Consider the following 14,535-nt stretch of genomic DNA (forward strand, 5'->3'; position numbering starts at 1 on the left):
CAGTGCGCTACGTGGGGATCGCCCATGGGTCCAGCCTATGTGGAAGCAAATCATGACAGCAGCCCTGGCCATATAAGGAGTTGTTGTGCACAGAGAGCGCTCACCCATGGGGGGGGAGGGGGGGTGGAAGGCGGAAACCAGCGCCATCCTGTAGGCGTCCTTCGCAGCTCTCCACAACACAGAACAATTTATATTGCACAGTGCATAGCAAATACTAACTGCTTGTATGAACTTAACTGCTATAGGTTACTATTATAGTTATTGTCAGTAATGACTTAGTCTTGTCTCATCTTCCAGATTCAGGGGTTTTGTTTTGTTTTGTTTTTTTGTACAGGGTCTCACTACACAGCTTTGACTGAGAGTGATCCTCTTGTTTTCAGCCTCCTTAGATCTGGGAAGCACCATCACAGGCATGCACCACCACACCGGGTCTCCTCAGACTGCCGAGGGGGCAGGGCCAGTGTGGCACGCAGTGCCAGGGATTGAACCCTGGCTCCTCTACTTGCCTAAGCAAGCGCTTAGTCTACTGAGCTATCTCATCAGCCCTCATCTCCCAGATTCATAAAGGAAAATTTTATGACCTTCTTTGTCTTTCTTGTTAGTTTGATTCCCTTTGTGTCTTTCAATGCAGAAATCTAACTCACTACCCTCTGACTCACTTCCTGTTTTAAAGCTTCATGCCAGGGTCCACGGCCTCTCCTGGCTTTCAGTAACTGCTCACTGAGCCAGGCTAATGACCTCCTTGCATCTTCTCTTGGTCCCACCCCAACATCAAAGGACACTACAGATTCTGATTTTGGGAATTTGATTTAATTATTTCCATAATCAGTTTTTCTTTCTATAGTTTATTCTGGAATTCTAACCAAGTCTCCAATTAACATTGCCCTATTGTGTTAGCTATGTTTTTCTTTTCCCCACTGGTAAGTAACAGCAAACCTTGGTTGTCTTCAATTTAACTCACTGTGCAGCTCTAAACTCAGGCTCAGACTTGTGCATGTCAATATCATAATGCAACTGCTCTGTTACTTTATGAATTCTAAAAGAACTCTTTTTTCTTTCATTTCAACTAATTTGAAATTTTAATGGCAAGCTTTTTCAGTTTCTGTTCCACCAATGTGTTTTCTGAAAAGGCACAGAGACTTTTCTCAAATCCTTTCTGCAAAATCACTGCCAATAATTGGATCATTCTAAAGTTACCAGGACTAGTGTGGGGACAGCAGTGTGGAAGTCAAGAAACAGTCTCAGAAATCATATATAGCTGTATTATATGTATTATATATTTGTTTGCATGTACCATAATTTATATCTGATCACCAAGAAAAAAGAACAATCTGAAATAGTTAAGGTGAGGAGCAAAATTCTCCATTGGTAAAATAGGGCTGGAATACAAATTTCCACAGCATACGGAGGCAGTCATGACCATGCTGCTTAAGAAAAAGCTGGTACAGGGTCAGCTTGACATGGGTTGGCATCCTGGCTCTGCTACTTGCTTGTAACCTTGGGCAAGTTGTTTAACAGCTTTAAATCTCAGTTTTCCTTATGTGAATGGACATTACATTTATATCACTAAAATAAGTTCTCATTCACATGTAACACTTCTAAAATACTTCTAATGGAGTCCAGGAAATGCCAATTTCTCAGAAAAGAGGTGACAGAGATTTTGAAGAAAATATATAACCTCTTCTCACATTTTCAGGTGTGGAGGACATTTACTGCAAAATAAAATGACTTGTTTAATTAGTGACAGAACAAAAATTTCCATAGGTATAGCTAGGCAGAGTCTTGATTTTCAAGGACTATAATATCTATAGATTGTAGAGTCTCCTGGGTGGCATAAGGAATAGTCTTACGTGCAATAGGTAGTCTAGATTTAAGGGTCAAATGAACCTGGAGTTCAGTCCCAGCCAGAAAGGTGAAGAATGTGCATTTTAATTTTGAAAAACAAGGCACATCTTGTAAAATGTTTCACCATTGTGCAGTTTTCATGATGGGGTCATGTATCAGCAATCTTAAGAACATCAAATATGCCTCCATTTTTATGAAAAAGGATGAAAGTCAGATAGGTCAACCAATCAAACAGGCTGTGATCGGAGGTTTCCTTCCAGTGTTATCTCAAACCAGAGAGGTTCCTGCGCAGGGATGATTCAAACAAACTCAAGAGAGCTAGCTAGAATTGAGTGCAAGCATGAAGACACCGAGAAAAATATTCTGGGATTTCTCCTGAATTTATACTAATCTATACCTCAGCAGGCCCATCTGACAAGGCTCCTTGATTATTCATTTTGACCAACCCAAACTGTGCCCCAGAATCACATCATAAGGGTTCAGGTAACAGTACAGTACTAATATACATGTATAGCGGAAGTGCTCACTGTGCCCAACTTAAAATGTCTATTTTGTCATCTCTTCTGGTTTGATTTTTATCTTACTTTCATTTTTATTTAACCTGCCCTAGCTTTACTATTTTAACACATACTCATTGCTGCAACTTTTGTTGTTTGACGTATTAAATTATATCATATTTATAATTGTGTTCATAATGGCTTTCAAGTATGTAGCCACAGAGGAAGTAACAGAAGAGCCCAGACCTTGCACAGAAGGGATTAGAAGCCATCCTTCTCACTCCCTATCTGTGCTAGCTTTCTGTCGCTGTGACAAAATACCTGAGAGGAACAACATACGAGGAGGAATAGTTTGTTGTGCCTCCTGGTTTCAGAGTGTCAGTCTGTGGCTGCTTGGCTGAATGACTTTGGGTCTGTGGTAGGACAACATATCACACAGGAGCATGTGGCAGAGGAGGCCTGGTCACCTCACTGCAGTGTGGAAGCAAAAAGAGACAGGACATAGTCTTTTAATATGCCTTTAACAACTACTCCTCAAGGGCTGGCAACACAGCTCAGTGAACTAAGCATGTGCTTAGGCTACCGCAGGGACCGGGTTTGATCCCCCGCACCACAGGCCCCACTGGTCCCGCCCCCATGTGCACTGAGCCAGCCACTGTGCAGGTGTTATGGTGCACTTAGTCTGCCTCTAATTCCAGTACTGGGAAGCCAAAAACAGGAGGATCACTATGAGCCCAAGCTGTGTAGTGAGACTTTAATGTATTTTTTTTAATACATTAAAAAAAAGGGGGGCTGGAGAGATGGCTCAGTGGTCTAAAGCACCTACTTAGAACAAGCTTACCTAAAGCATCAGGGCCCGCGGTTCAATCCCCCAGCACCACATGCCAGCCAGCCCCGCCCCCTGGTGGGCTGAGCTGGCCACACACACACCACTCTCTCTCTCTCTCTCTCTCTCTCTCTCTCTCTCTCTCTCTCTCTCTCTTTCTCTCTCTCTCTCTCTCTCAAATAAATAAAATAAAATAAAATAAAATAAAATAAAATAAAATAAAATAAAATAAAAAGACTATGCCTCTGGTGACCTAACTTCCCTCCACTGGGCCCCACCACTTCAAGTTCCACCACCTCTCAACAGCTACATGAGTTGGGACCAAGCCTTCCAAACCAAACTACAGTTGCATCCTGGTCTGTTCCAAAAGTCTCCTTTATCACAAATCCCCACTAGTTCCTCAGCCCACTGAGTATTAGGTCTTAAAATCTCACCACAGGAGACCCAGAAAGCCCTGGGCTGGAATTTCCCTCTGACATCTCACCTTATTTGGGGAGAAGTACGGTTTTCTTTCTTTTTCTTTTGAGTGTTTAATACAGGGTCTCGTTACACAGCTCTGACTCAGTGATTCTCCTGCTTTTGGCCTCCCCAGCATTGAGATTATAGGTGTGCACCACCACACCCGGTCTCCATGACCTGCTCAGCATGCCTGGGAGCAGGGCCAGCATGGCATATGATGCCAGAGATCGAATCCTGGCCCCTGCGCTTGCCTACGCAGGCACTTAGTCTGCTGAGCTATCCAGCCAGCCCATGGTTTTCAAGTCTATTTTCAAGCCCAAATCTGGGCAAACAGATCTATCATTGTATAATAACCCAAGTAAGTCAAACCTTGGGAAGGAACTGGGTGGATACACAGGATGGAGCAGAAGAGAAGGCTGCAGCGTTTGAATATATCATACCTGAAAACCAACCTTTTTTATTTCTATGTTGGTCCACATTTTTAATGAATAGATTCCACCTTCAAATAATATTTATACTACTTCATATCTAGCATAAGAACCTTACAATTTTACACTGCCTTTATGTATACTGGTGCCATACATTTTACTGTTACATATATGCTACTGTTTTGCTTTAGATATTTATCTTTTAGCACAAAGTAAAAGTAACAAATATAAATTTAATTTATTAGTTTTAGTTTCAGCACTCCATCTCTTTATGTAGTTTCAAGTTACCGTCTGGTGTCGCATTCCTTCTCCCTAGATAATTTCCTTTAACTTTCATTTATTTATCTTTTTTTGTAGTACGAGTCAGCTAGCAATGAATTTTCTCAGTCACTGTTTGTATGAAAAAGGTTTTGCTTTTCCTTTCCATTTTTAAAAGGAAAAATCTTCTCTTTTCCTTTCAGTTTACCTTCCTGACATATATTGTATGGGAGGCTGAGGCAGTGTATTATAACTTTGAGCACAGCTTGGGCAATTTACCAAATTAGCAAAACTGTCTCAAAAAATATAGGGAGAGAAGGCTGGAGCTCTGAACAATGTCCTGGTTTCAAATTCCCAATACTAAAATGAAAATCAAATTAACTTTAAATTAAAAAGCTAGGTAAAGATTCCTAGTTGACAGCTCCCCCGCAAGGTTTCAAGGATGTTGGTATGTTATTCAATTGTTTTTTGGTTTATGTGTTTCCTCAAATGTAGTCTGTTACTTTCTCATATCTGTTTCTCCAGAAAAAAACTGTGTCATCTCCCCTAACTAGTTTCAAGATTTCTTTTTATTTTATTTTAAAGAGAAAAACAGGTAAACGTAACAATGAAACCAAGTTTCAAAACAGGTAAGACTGTTAAATAGTTGATAAACTACGCATTGTTGTTTTTGTAGCAGTTATTCGGAGCAGAAGAACTAGGCATGACATCTTGTCCATTCAGTAGTAACACAAAATTTTCTTTCTAATGAACTCAGAGAAGCTAGCTGTACAACAATCTTAACTATCTTGTGTGTACATGAATTTTCCTTTTTCCCTTCTTTCCTTTCCCCTTTGCCCCATCACAGTTTGTCTTTCCTTTTGAACGGTTTCTTCCCAAGTCACAATATCTACTGAACGTCTCAGATCTTACTTAGTTGTTCATTCTCTCACACTGGTGAGACAACATGATATTTACAAAGACGGATCTGACTTTGTGCACTTACAAGTATGGTCTAAGATTGCATTCACTTACCTACAAAAGTCTCAAGTTTGTTCTCCTTTATGGCTGAGTAGCACTCCATTATTAAGAAAAACACACATCTTTTTTATCCACTCTTCAGCTGATGGGCATCTGGGTTGCTTTCACGATTTAGCTATTACAAACTCTGCTGCCATAAACTTGAATGTACATATATCACTGTGCTATGAAGGTTTTTTTCCCCTTATTATTGTATTTAGTACAAGGTCTACAGGGGCTCACTACATAGATCTGACTCGTAGTGATCCACCTGTGTTCAGCCTCCCAAGAGCTGGGTTTACAGACGTGCACCACCATGCCCAGTCTCAATGCCCTGGTTTCAGATTTCCAGTACGAAAATGAAAATTACAGACCCACCATGCCTGGGGATCGGGGCTGGCATGGCATGTCGAGATCAAACCCAGGCCACTGCGTCTGCCTAAGAGGTGTTTTAATCCGTTGAGCTATTTGGCTGGCCCTGTGCTATGAAGTTTTTAATTCTTCTTGGATGACACCCAGAAAGAGAGTAGCTGATTCATCTAATCCTCATTTTTTAAGGAATCTCCACACTAATTTCCTGTGTACATGGGCATCTGAGATGAATATGTACTTTTCAGATGAAGAAATGTAAATGTCAAATAAATATATGAAAAAAATTTAACATCACTGGTCTTTCAAGAGATGCAAATTAAAGCAACACTGAGATTCAATCTCACCCCAGAAAGAATGGCTATCATCAAAAAATCAACCCATAACAAATGCTGGAGGGGCTGTGGGGAGGAAGGAGCCCTCTTCCATTGGTGGTGCGAGTGCAGACTCGTGCAAGCACTGAGGATTTCTTTTTCTTGTCTTTGGGTTTCAGCTCTTTCTGTGACTGTAGGCTTGTTTATTTTTTACCCTATTTGACACTCTCTGAGTTCCTAGACCTAGCCCTCCTCCTTTGGTGTATATCACTGAATAAACAATGCCCCCCAAATGTTTGTATTATTTTAAGCCATAAAATTATAATTAATTATAGCAGAAATGTAATGAATATGACATGTGTCACTTGTTTTAGAAAATACAGTGATTTCTTCTAACATTTCTTCTGCTTTGTGCCCTTTCTTCTCCCTCTCCGCTTCCTCTTCCTCTTCCTCCCCCTCCTCCTCTCTCTTCTCCCCCCTCACCTGCTCTTCTTCAGACATTCTAGTGTCATGTGTATTCAATCGTTTATGTAGTTTATGTCTTAGCTACTTTTCTCTCGTTACTCTCACAAAGTATTGGACACCCAAAGTTAAGTGAGAAAATATGTAGTGCACAGTTTTTAGAGGTTTCAGTCCATAGTTGGCTGGCTCCAAGGAATGGTGGCATGGCAAAGGGGATTTCCATTTAGTTATTGCTTCTAGGATTTCCATTTACTTATTGCTTATAGTTTCCAGTTTTTTTCTGAAATTTCCTGCCAAGGTGCATACTTCTTAGTTTTTCCAGTACACACTTTTTTTTATTTGCTAAGTGATTTATTTTTTTATTGAGAAATAAATATGAATGAGAAAATTTCACAGCTGATTAATAAGACAGTTTTGATAATCAATACACTGTACATTGTTATCTTCTTAGTGGTTATCCGTAGTACAAGAAGCAGACAGGATATTCTGTCCAAACACTGTTAGTACACCTCTTTCTTCTCACTGAATTAAGCAAAAGTAGCTGTAAGTTTATCCTATTTTGTATATATAAATACAAAATGATCTTTCCTTTGCATCCTTTTTTTTTGTCCTGTCAGAAGTGAATGTGCTATTGGCATCTAGAATACTATAGGTGTTTGAATTCAACTAAACAATCTAACACTGTCTAGCAGTCTATAATATTAGTGGGTTATCCTCAGAAGTTACTGACTTGAGCCTTTTACAGTTCATTGTATTAATATGGATTTACTTTATATACCTCATTTTTACACTTTTCTGCTGGATGGTTAAGGCCAAGATATAGCAAGACTTATATACCAAGAAATGTAACTTTTGTATCTGATAAGGTCAGCCAAGTACTCTCAGGATTTATCCTGTAGCCCTGTACCGCCCTTTTTACATCCTTTTGTCAGTGTCTGACATGAGGATGAGTCACAGCCATTGCTTGACCAATTTACCCTCTGTGAAAGCTTGAGAAAATGTTTTTTCTCTCCATGTGATTCTCCCCAGGCTCCAGTATACACTTTAAAACATTTATTATATTTCATTAAAGTTTCCTTAAATTCTCTGATAGTCTCAGTATCTTCAGAGTGTCACATGATAGTCTTATACTTATAATGCATGATTCTTTCAGCTCCTCCGGCAATGTGCTTCTCTTTTTCTTGCTTTTTCATATGTCTAGAAAAATTTTTGCTTAAAACTGGATATTATGTACAGGTTAGGAGGCACTGCACTAAATAATTTTTATGCTTGAAGAGGAACACACTGTCCTTTTCTAGGTTCGAATCGGGTATTTTTTGCAGTCTGATAGAAGCAGGTGTGGATCTGTTCTTGCTGTTTCCCTCAGTACATTCACTGCAGGTCTTAAACTCAAGTGATTCCCTGTCTTTTGGATCGTGGCTGGTTTACCAGGGCTGTTGTTTCCTTGTGCTTGTTTGTTCCATTTTGCTTCACCATTGGGTTTGCTTCTCTGCACTGCACTTCAGAGAGGAAAGGATGCTTACATTTGTTTGCCTGGCAGTGGAGAGCTTTCTCTGTGATTTCGTAATGCTTCTGTTTTATCCAGCACAGTGCCCCTGTGTCTTGGAACTGTGTCAGTTTTGGGACTCCTGCCTCTCTTTCTTCCACCGGTAGTTCTGGGCCTACAACTTAATTTCCACCTCTCACTTAAGCCAGGAGGGGATTTTTCAATTTGGTTTGCATTTTTGTGTGTGTGCATATATTTTTAACTGCGATGGAGTTTTCAGTAGTTTCCCCAGGATAGCAGTAATTGCTGCACTTTTCCCTACATACATATATATTAAGATTTTTTTTTTCTTTTTTCCACAGGGGAGAAGGATCTGGGTGACATTTTGTGTCTTTCCTACAGTCGCTGAAGTTTTCTGTCCCAGACCTGTACCATGAGGAACGCTTTCTCAGGATCTTGCAGTCTTTTCTTAGAGCACTTGTGCCCTGTTGTGAATGACTGTGAGTGGAACATTCTCCCTAATGTTCTCCTGCTCAAAGAATTCTACAATGCAGACTGTATTTTTTTTCTTTGTTGATTTAAACACTTTGGCTAATGTCTTCTTACTAGCGGCCAACTGCATCTATCTCAAAGACATGTGTTGGCTTCCTACCCCTTCTGTGAGCTCAATTTTCTAATGGGTCAAAAAAACGTGTAAATTTGTAGTTTGTCTGGCTTGTTATCCTTTTGTTTCTTTTGGCTGTTTGAAAGGGATGTATGCTTCAACCAGTTTCTTATAACCTAGGCAGAAATGTAGGAAGCCCTCAGCATATATATTTTTGGTTACAAAAGTAATGTAAGGGGAAAAGTAAGTAAGAGAGATGTTACCATAGGTTAACCACTGTTGAAGCAGGATGATTGCATGACAATGTTTTGTATGTTTGACATTTTCCATAATTTAAAAAAGTTGAAGAAAAACTAAGTAGTAAAAATATCCTATTAAAAACGATGTCCAGGCATGGAGGCTCAGCCTGCTGAAAGGCTGTAACAGGGGGGGAGCAAATGCAAGCTCAGCCTGAACAACTTAGCCACACCCTGCCTCAAACCGAAAAAGGGTGGGGACAAAGTTCAGCAAGAGGGCCCTGGGTCCAGGCTCCAGTACTATAATAAAAGAAATACAATAAAAGAAGTACAAATTTATTAGAGACGTCTCTGAAAACACACAATAATATAAAGAGGAAAAACCACGTAGAATATTTGTATGCAGGGATGAATATTTTGGTGTATTTGCATATATTATATGTATTCTGTAAAGAAAGTTTAATTCACCAGTCTCAATTGCTGTCTCAGTGCGCCCTGGGGGTGGGGCTGGCACATCACGCCGGGGAGCGAACACTGTACTTTCAAATATATTTATCTTTATTTCATTCTTTTCTTTTTATAAAAAGAGATCTTTTCTGAAAATATTGTAAAAAGGTAAAATGTAGCCAATGCCTACCACTGGTCAAGAAGGGGGGCTCCTGGGAATGGAAGGCTTCAAGAAGGAAGCCCCTTGTAATTTGCAATAGCGTCAGCCCTCCAGAGTGATGATAGAGTGAAAGACAAGTGAGCACTGGCGCTGAGTGTGGGTGGCCGGGGGCTGGCACCGGCTCAGCAGTACCCTAGACACAGGGCCTGTGAACTTTCCTTGATTGAGTTCATCGAAAGACACATACCTGAAAGCAATATAGTACTAGCTGCAAGCACGGGGGCCCTGAGCCCTGATATATCTCACCTAAAGAACTGAGGAGAAAGCAAAGAATTATTTTTCTATATTAGGCCTAAATCCATATTTACTTGACTTTAAAATTAGCGTATAATGTCCTTGGAAGCCTGTTAAAAGCTTTCTTAAACAAAGGTCCTTGAATAATAACCTTCTGAACAATTAAAGGACATACATTTCAACACGGAATTTTTAGGCAGTGACCACTTCAGTAGATCTCACTTTTAAAGTCTAATATCATTTTTATAGGTAGAGGGTTTGAGGATGTTGCAAAAAGCTATTTAAAAATTATTTATTAGACTGAAAAGAATGCCATAAATCCAGGAATAACTTAACCATTGTTTGAGGCTTGTTTTGATTTGTTTTGTTTGTGACATTGAGAGAAAATACTTGCTCAAGACATTCTCAATGACCTGAATATACCAATATATATAATTAAATGCATGAAAAAAGGCCAAAAATTGAAAATGGCCATACAGTTCCATTCAGTAAGCATGCTATGCATTGATTTAACAGCTTTTATGGATAATATTTATTTAAGAGCCACTGATCTCTAGGAGGAATTGTTTGGAATTTCCCTTTTTCCAAGCTTTAAATAGAATTTTCAATAATGATTTGTTTTTACAATCACACTGAAGAGAACATTCTGGAGTGCTTAGAGCACAGACTGCTACACCCAGGGTCTCATTAGTGGATCAGACATTGCTACACAAACAGATTTTCACCAAGTTTCACTAATGAAACTTGCAACTTTCTTTGTCTCACAAATTGTGAGACAAGGAACCAGCTATTAACTTAAAGGGTATCCATGAACTTCTATGACCAGACACAATTGACACGTGCCCAGCAGCTAATGTGGCCCAGTTTTGCCTAGGGAATAGATTGCTTGACAGATTAGGGGGAAAAGTGACATCTTCTCATCTGTGAAGCCCAGACAGCCACAGTAACTGATATTGGTGACATTTAGGGTGACCTGTTGATCCTCTGACCCATGATTCCTCTCCTCAAAAGTAAGGTAGTTGTGTTTTTGTTTTTGCTTTTTGCATAAGCCCATAAATCTAGCAGGAGAAAATCATTCTTGAATTCAGTGTCTACTAACCAAAGAGGAGGAGGCTTCACCTATTATGCTTTAATGACTTTCACCCATTCTTTAAATTAATCTACAAGTAGTTGCAGTACTAGTCATCTTAATGAATGCTAGGTTAGGGTACCCATTACTAACTTCTACACTTTGGGCATAATGTGCAGCAGGTAGAGAGCCACCATAATAATACCAGGGTGGTTTTGATATTACTTGATAGTATTGGACCAGTAGACTAGGAATTTCTTCAATTGCCTGTAAAATATCTTTTTTTCATCCCTCAGTTTCTCCAAATGCATTATATATGCATAAAATAAAAAACAAGTATCTAGTATACACACAAAGTGAGGAAGATGTTTAGACTGCTTCAAGCCAAAATCCATTTGACATTCATTCAAGAGGAGAACAGGACGCAAAAGAAATTAAGACATGAGAGAACGTGACCACTGAACAAACAACCAGCCTCAGCCATACAAACAGTCTAACAATTTTTAAGCCAACAATTGGACTATAATATATTCTTGAGCTGAAAAAAGAAGAATGGAGGAGAGATATTCCTTTCTTCCAAGGAGGTATTAAAAACCCTCCTCTCTCTAGAGAGTTGTAAATAATATCATCACAGGCATCAGGGATAAGAAAAGAATAGTGAGCACCAGCACTTCAGTGAGTAATGGCATGAAATGGTAAATGAAAACCAACAGCATAAGCCCAGATTCTTCCATTTTGTATCCCTCTGGGACAACTTAGTTGTACAAGCTGAACCAGTTAGTTAAATTTGAGCTTTACAATCTCATTTTGAATCTAAGGAATTTTATAAACTAATATTTAAGCTGAATGAGTCTGTTATAAGTCTGTTGCTAAAAAAATAGACCAATAATCTACAAAATAGAGACCCTGAAGTAGTGTGCTATGCACAGATTGCTAGTGTCTCTTTTTAGGTAGTTGTTATTGCATCCACTCTAAAATAATGGAAGAAATTTCTAAAATTTACTAACAGATAAAAATAATATAACTAAATTTTCTAGAGGCATCACCATCATCTCCATGTTAAATACTAATTTGACAGTTATAAAAATGCAGTATCAGGGCTGGGCAGATAGCTCAAAGGACTGAAGTGCCTGCTTCAGCTGAGTGCAGTGGCCAGGGTTTGATCCCTGGTGTGCCATGGCGACCCCGTCCCCAGGGTGCACTGAGAGGGCAATTGAGACTGGGTGTGGTGATGCGCACTTGTAATCCCAGCGCTTGGGAGGCTGGACACAGGAGAATCACTGCGAGTCCAACGTCCATAGTGAGACCCTGTACACCCTGTGGACCCTGTAGACCCTGTCCTTAATTCATAAAAAAGTTCAGTATTATTCAGTACTACATTATCAGAGAAATCCTATACAGACTCCTTGGGATCCAAATGCAGACTGCATTGTCCAGTCCCTGGGGATAGTTCAAGATTCTGATTCCCTGTTGATGCTTCAAGCTCTACCATTCAGAAAGAAAAGCTCTAATATATGCCAAGAATCCATCCCAGTATAAAGAGTGGAGATTTATAACAACAAAAGTGAAAGAATTAAACCTCTTTTCTACTGCTATTACAGGAACTTTGAAATTACTTGTTTCTCTCTCTTCACACCCATAGTGGATGCTCTTGATGGTAGGTAAAGATGTTCTTTACTACGTTGGTAGAACCAGGTCCTAGTTGTTGTGAGTACTGGCTGTAAAGCATACCAAGGGCCCCCTTCTCCAGGAAATTACCCTTGACCAAACAGGAGTGGGAGATTTTTCTGTCCCTCCCAAGGGGCAGCCAGTGGTTATAAATGACTGACATCTAGAGATTCAAAAGACCAGACTGCCCCTCTTGTCACTTGTGTACAATTCACCACTGCACTTTTCCCCAGCTTCCCTATAGATCCAGGTTGAAGGTAGTTTCCTGACTAAACAGCTTTCTTGCCTAGCTTCCTTTCTTGACCTATTGTGCTTCTTAATTCTTTTTCTTATGAGATACTCTGTCAAAAAATTTGCTTGGTAAAAATCATCGAGGTGCTATGTGTAGGAAACCCAGGCTAAAATATACCTAAGTTATATCTGGAACCATCTCCCAGGTTAGAGAACGGGTATACCTTCCTCAACAGTGTCTCTAGACCAGTGAGGTCCAAGGAAAGCATGCCTGCTTGAGTTTTGTCCTGTACTCTTTTCATGTATCTTCTCATAATTTAAGTAAAATTATCCCAAAGGATGAAGTGATGATACTAGGATATGGACCCAAAGAAATGAGGTCAAGAAATCAACTTGATCTGTCATTAAAATCTTATACCAAAAAGCTCTTATATAATCCACCTTCATTCAACATAAAATGTAGGACCACATAGAGATTTTGAATTTTCATTCTGCCTAATAATTTGTTAATAAGTTTTTACCTAGAGGATCTGTGAATACTAACTCTTCCTCTAATTCTGCCACAGCAGGAGTGGCTGGTTAGAGTCTGCTGAATACTGGCCAAATCTAGTATCTAGAGATAATTAAAACCGACTACTGCCCAAACCAGGCAGTACACAATGTAACATAACTTTACACACAGGGCACTTGGACCAGCTCAGTGGTTTCTTATGATTCATTGCCAAGCTTGTGATTGGTCTACTGATACAATTGGAGAGAAAAATCCCATGACTCGGATCCCTAGGGAAGCATAGAATAGGAACAGATAGAGTTAATGTGTGTCCATCTGTTTTTTATTTTTCTCCAGCCCACTCTGTCAGCCTCTACAAAATATTCCCATGTGTTCTTGGGTACTGCTGAGCAAGACATCTGGAAACAAGCATCCTTGTTTTTCAACCATGATAACAATAGAGGAATTAGAAAAATTATGTTAAATGTTTCATTTCGGATGGGGAAAAGGTCTCTATCCATGAGAATGAAATTCAGGTCAGTATTGCAAACTGTTGTTTTCCACAAGTCTTATCCAAATATACAGGTCCGATTCTCAAGCTTTCGGAGGAGTAGGAGTGATGGTACAACAGGCAGACTGAACAGGAAGGGTTGGGAACCAAAAAGCCAAAGCTGAGCCCCATCCTGAGTCAGAGAAGAATCAAGTCGGGGTTAAGGTGCTCCAGGCTAACTCCAACAGAGAAAACACCAATGGAAATTTTTTCAAATACCTAAAAAGAGAGCATTTGAACAACTACAACTCTGTTAGGATGTGTATCCACTTATTTACTTCTGTTTGTTCTGAGATAAAATTATTCCCCAAACTCAGTTTAAACACAATCGTGGAGTCACAGGATTTAAACCTGGGTAGGAATTGTATGCTTTTCATGGATAGGTCTTTCATTCTGCATTAAAATTCAAAATGCTAAGGAACAGCAGCTAGAAAAAGAACACAGGGTTTCCAAGTAGGAACATTTTACCCTGTACTCTGACATATCACAACGACCAAAAGAATAAGACAACTCTCCAGAACTAGTTACCATTACCAATGCTAAATTCTGAAACGTTAAGGTACATTAACATAAGGATGAATGAAATCCATTCTCAATATAAGTAAGCATATTCAGCTAAAAAAAAAAGCTAGTTCTGCCAGTAACTATTGTTTCCTACAAATCAAGTAGAACTTTTTCTTCACTGTAACGAAATCTTTATTTAATAAAAATAGCTTTTACTTAATTAAAACAAGTATCTCTGTATTGTTAATATCTTGGTATAAACTATCTTCAGGTCAAATCAGGCTTCCATGAGACTTCTGTGTAGACAGAGAACAATTCAAGGGAATCACACGCAAAAGA

Source organism: Octodon degus, unplaced genomic scaffold (genome assembly GCF_000260255.1).
Source record: "Octodon degus isolate 3935 unplaced genomic scaffold, OctDeg1.0 scaffold00022, whole genome shotgun sequence".
NCBI lineage: Eukaryota > Metazoa > Chordata > Mammalia > Rodentia > Octodontidae > Octodon > Octodon degus.